Source organism: Papaver somniferum, chromosome 8 (genome assembly GCF_003573695.1).
Source record: "Papaver somniferum cultivar HN1 chromosome 8, ASM357369v1, whole genome shotgun sequence".
NCBI lineage: Eukaryota > Viridiplantae > Streptophyta > Magnoliopsida > Ranunculales > Papaveraceae > Papaver > Papaver somniferum.
The window spans coordinates 145,256,187-145,262,186 of NC_039365.1; positions in this window are offsets into that span (position 1 = coordinate 145,256,187).

Here is a 6,000-nt window from a genome sequence, read left to right on the forward strand (position 1 = left end):
CATACTCTGAGATTTCCTCATCAACGTCTCTATCAATATCCGAGTCACCTTCATCTGAAAGTTCATCAATCTGTTCTTCTAGGCGTATTTCTCAGTTATCAACAGTTTCTACATCCATAGGATGTTTAAATATTAATATAGATGTGACAGTTTCCTCAGGTGTTGGATCCAAACTTTGATCAAACTCAACTGGTTGATTCTGAGTAGGTGATATGTTATTAGAAATTACACTCCTTTCCATATAGTCAGATTGCTTCAAACAGAGTCTTGTTAGGTCTTAAACGTGTTTGCCTACTCTGATACCAATTGAAAATGCGGGGGTACCAAAATACACCACCAAATTTTCTTGGGCAACCTGTATGGACAAACTTAAATATAATTCTGAGAGTTCAACTTAATGAGTCTCAATGAAAGAATAATATTCAGAGTTATATATCTCTCTCTCACAGTCATAAAGTTTACAGAGACAAGTCCGTGAACCTGATTTGCATGTGACAGTACTTGGGTGATTCCAAAGATCAATTTCCCAAGTAATCAATCAAGTCGTATCCAACAAACAAGGATGGATGTATCTACATAGTTTGATTAACCTACAACCAGTGATATTTCAATTATAAAGATAAACGATATAATGCAGAAAAAAATAACACAGACACCAAAATTTTTGTTAACGAGGAAACCACCAATGCTGAAAAACCCCGGGACCTAGTCCAGATTGGACACCAAACTGTATTAAGCCGCTACAAACACTAGCCTACTACCAATTAACTTCGGACTGGAATGTAGTTGAGACCGAATTAAACCCTCCCAGCAATTCAGTTACATTCGCGCTCCTTACGCCTATTCAATCCCAGCAGGACTCCGCACAATTGATCTCTTAACTGACGTCCTTTACAACCTAAGAGTTGCTTCAACTCAATAGAAAACTTGAAACCTATCTGCCTCCCACATATAAGCCTATATATGCGGTTTCCTTTTTGATCGTAGATCAAGGTGATTGGAAATCGATAGCAATAGACAAAGTCTAGCTAATATCAAAATCCGTACTTATACAACCCTAAGTGCAGCCTAGATTATTATTCACCCCACATGTATCAAACTTGTGGTATCAATCAAAGTCTGAGACGAAGAGAACTTTGATGATTTATATCTGTTAGAGCATTTCTCGGTCGAACTCGCGTGCGTTGCTATCTCAAGCATGTTTGTCAATGTTAGTGATCAAAACTATAAGTCTTGATTTCTGGTCCACAATAGCTAAGTCTCAGACTAGGATAAAAAGTGTAGTTGAGCTCAAGGACTTCATGGAGATTCATCATACAAGAAGAAGAACTACTCAAGGAACCGGTGGGACTTCTCGACAAAAAGGTATGTGAAGACTTGAACTTATCTGTCACTCAAAAGTCTATCTACTCTATATCCTACTTCTTGAGACAAAAAGTCGTATGCCATATATAGACTTAGATTATACACATTTGGTATTTCGAGCCGAGTATACCTCGCCTATCTATATCTCGAAATATGTGTTGGTAAGCTTTTCGCTTCGACCATGTTTATCTTTACCTAGTGACGAAAGTCATGATGTGTTTCAACCACTTTGAAAATTGCTTTGACGAGAAATGCTGTAACAACCATATAACGTCCTCTAAGAATGTTTCAATGATTGGAATGAGAGTTTGGATTACATAACCAATGATGGACATAAGTATTGTTGTGGAAACACATATGTGCATAAGTCCTATTCCTTGAATCAAATTTTGCGAACTTTGTTGATCAAGAGAAACCGGAAGAATGGATTGTTGCCAAGTCCACGAACTCAGTACGCAAACTGCCGAACTTCTCATCCCGAGAAATTCTGCTGGAGTTGAAAAACTAGTTACGCGAGTACCATTCCGCGAACCCATTCCGCGAACCGGCGGAAAGTCTTTGCCGAGATTTTCTGCTGGAGTTTGTAAACTCTGTTCGGTTGCTTAACTCCGCGAACCTAGTGTGCGAACTTAAGAAGGTTATATATCTGAAGATGATTTCTGAACTTAAACTTATAAAGACTAAGGAATGCAATTTGCAAACCGTGGCTATAAAAGTTCATGAACCGATTCAAGTGAATCAAATCATCTTTGCTTCAATTGTGTCTTGTGTAGTACATAAGATTTCCTTGCAATTGAACAACTCTATAACTAGTTCATTTGAGTCATTTGAACTAGTTATGGTGAAGAAGAATATGGTTGGTATGAAATGCTCATATGGCTAACCTTTTGGTTAACTATTGTTGAACCAACAGTGTACACGTTTGGGTACGGTTAACAAACCTAGAAGCGTGCATCTTATTTGTGTATAACAAGCTAAGTTTTAGATCTAACGGTTGAGAAATATTAGCTTGAATCTAAATCAGGTTTTCATATAAAGATGGATATTGTTTGCTTTGTGACCAAGGCGAAACCCTGATTTGAAAGACTATATAAGGGGACATCTAGCAACTCTGCAAAACTAATCCCCACACATCACGTGTGATACTAGTTTGCGTGCTATAGTCGATTCTCCTTTAACCTTTGGTTTTCTTCTTCTAAAACTAGGTTAACGACTTAAAGACTTCATTGGGATTGTGAAGCCAGACCGATACTACTTTTATCGTAGTTGTGTTATCTGATCTTGCATCTTCTATCGTACGAGTATAATCATATTGATTGGCTTGAGATTGATATCTCTGATAGGGAAGATATAAAAAGTAATCACAAACATCTTCGTCTCGTTGTTTGTGATTCCACAACATCTTGTTTCGCTACCATACGATTAAGATTGTTGTGAGCAGATTAATTTATCTAGGCTGTTCTTCGGGAATATAAGACCGGATTATCAATTGGTTCCTGTTCACCTTGAATATTATCAAAAGACGGAACAAAAAATTTAGGGTTTTTCTGTGGGAGACAGATTGATCCTTTGATAGACTTGTCTGTGGGAGACAAATTTATTTATTGTCAAAGCCTGCGATTTTGGGTCGTAGCAACTCTTAGTTGTGGGTGAGATCAGCTAAGAGAATCAAGTGCGCAGTATCCTCCTGGGATCAGAGGCGTAGGGAGTACAATTGTACCTTGGATCAGTGGGAGACTGATTGGGGTTCAACTACAGTCCAGTCTGAAGTTAGCTTGGAGTAGGCTAGTGTCTTTAGCGGCTTAATACAGTGTATGTTCAATCTGGACTAGGTCCCGAGGTTTTTCTGCATTTGCAGTTTCCTCGTTAACAAAATTTCTGGTGTCTGTGTTATTTAAATTTCCGCATTATATTGTTTTATCTTTGTAATTGAAATAATACAGGTTGTGGGTTAGATCATCAATTAGAGTAATCCAACCTTTGGTTGTTGATTGTCATTGATTGATCCTTGGATATTGTTCTTTCGTACCATCCAAGTTATTCCTTGTATTTGATTAGTACTCGCAGTTTCTGTTTCAGGAATTCAAATCAATAGAGAGAGATATAAACTCGTTGATGTAATTTTAATTGATTGAGTCTTGTTGATTCTCTTAAAAGTATATTGGATTTTTTCCATACAAATTGCTAAGAGAAATATTAGGTGGTGTTGTTATACCCCCGCTTTTTCAATTGGTATCAGAGCAGGCAAACAAGTTCAAGACCTACAAGTCTGTATTTGTAGCGATCTGACTCTATGGACAGAGGTGGTATCTCTACTAACGTACCACCAGTCTTCGATGGCTCTAATTACTTATGGTGGAAAATTGTTATGCGAGCTTTTCTTCTAGCGCGTGATTTTCAATCATGGGTATATGTTTTTAATGGCTATGATGCTCCCGTTGTGGCAGTTGGAGATGTAAACTTTCCCAAGAATATTGGTGAATATAATCCTGCCGAGATACTTACTGCAAATAAAAATTACTTCGGTTTGAATGCCATCATACATGCCATTACCCTAAATCTTCAGCACCATGTGTCAAATTGCAATAGGTCTAAAGATGCTTGGGATATCTTAGAAACCGTATTTGAAGGTAACTCCAGTGAAAAGGAAGATAGGCTTCAAAACCTTAATTCCGATTGGGAGAACCTTCGTATGGCAGATGAAGATACATTTGATGAGTTTAATCACAAAGTGTCTGAAATTGTTAATGCATCTTTTGCATTGGGTAAGACTATTCCTGAAAAGGACATTGTGATGAAAATTCTCAGATCGCTGCCATCTAGATACGTGTCTAAGAAGCATGCCATCATTGAGGGAAATAACCTTGATAATCTTTCCAGAAATAGATTGGTTGGAAAGCTAAAGATCTTTGATCATGAGCATTCATCCAAAATCGGAAATGATGTTTCCTTTAAAGCACAAAATAACACTAAGTTACTTGATAAAAGTAAAAGTGTTTATGTCTCTGAGGATGATCAGTCTGAGGGTGATTTTTCGGATGAAGATATTGACAAATCAGTCTCCTTGATCACAAGACAGTTTAGGGATTTTCTATTGAAGAGAAGTAAACGGTTTTCAAGAGACAAACCTAGGTCGTCAGATAAACCTCACAATCGCGTCCCTCCTAAAAACAGGATGCTGACGAGGCTGTTGACGAGGATATTCCACAGTGCTTTAAGTGTAAAGGTTTTGGTCATTTTGCAAACGAGTGCCAAAATCGTAAAAAATATACTGGGAACAAAGGTCTAGCTGTAACACTTGATGAGATGTCTGAGATCTTTGATTCTGATGAAGATAGGAAATCAAGTGTTGATCTTCTATGTGAAAACATTGATTTTGATAATTGGAGCAATATATATATCAACTATGATTGTTTCGGTGAAGAAGAGAATCCAATCAAGCTGGAAGAATCAATTGACCTATCTTTTGGAAACTCTGGTTGTAATGTTTCAGGATCTACTATGTGTCTGGATGCTTTCACACCACAGATGCCTGAATACTATCCAAGTTTGACGTGCTCGTTTTGTTCTCAGAAGGGTCATGAACTATCAAGATGTTACAAGTACAAACATCAAGTGAGGCACGCTAATAAACTGCAACGAAGATCAAATCGATTGGAAAGGAAGCTTAAACTTTCTCAGAAGACTGTTGAGGTATGTAGGATTTTATCTTCGTCTAAGAAGTTGGTTTCCAAAGACAAAATAAGACCATTAGAGAAGAAAGTATAGTCAAATCGCTTTGATAGACAGAAGTCCGAGGATTCCTCCCTAGAGGAAAATGGTGGACAAATTGTTGTTCACCACAACACAAATTGATTGTGTTGTTAGGTAAATCTTGTCTCATGTACCTGATCAAAAGAGGCAAAGTTGTGTACCAATCAGGCTTTAGGAAAAGTTTTTCTTCTTCTTTTCTTAGTTGTTTGTCTATCAAAATAAAGTAAAGGGTTATTATCGACAATTCTACTCTTTATAGGGTTTAATTGGGCGTCCACGAACCTGTTTAAAGGTTGCGAACCCTACATTCATTTTTCCTCTCTGATATATTTTATATCTTAAGACTGTTTGATGATATTGTGAATTCCACTCACAAAAACCAGTTGTTTATAACTGTTCTCTAAGCATCATGTCTTTGGATGGAAAAGATGTCAATATGATTGTTAAGCCATCAATCAAGGAAAAAGATAAATCTCCAGTAACTCCTTCCTTGAAAAGAAAGAGGAGGAATACAAGAAAGCCAAGGGCCATCCCTTATAACTCTCAGAAGTTTTCCGATGTTCTTGATGAGTTGAAGGAAGTAAGAAAGGAGATTAGTGAAATAAAGGCTTGCGTTTTAAGATCTTTGGAAATTCAAAAGACCCTGGTTCGACATCATCAGCCAAGACGGTTTGTTGGTATTGACTCCTTCCTCCATGAACCTTATATTCCGATGGCTATTGACGACAAGGAATTCGGGAATGATAAGGAATTTCTCAAAGATATTGTTGCCTAGTATGTCTTCTTTTTGGTTTAGTTGGAAGAATAGCTAGTGCTCGAATAACAATGATTGTGACTACACATAGCTATTATTTTTCATCTTCTTGTTCCTTTTTAGGTTTA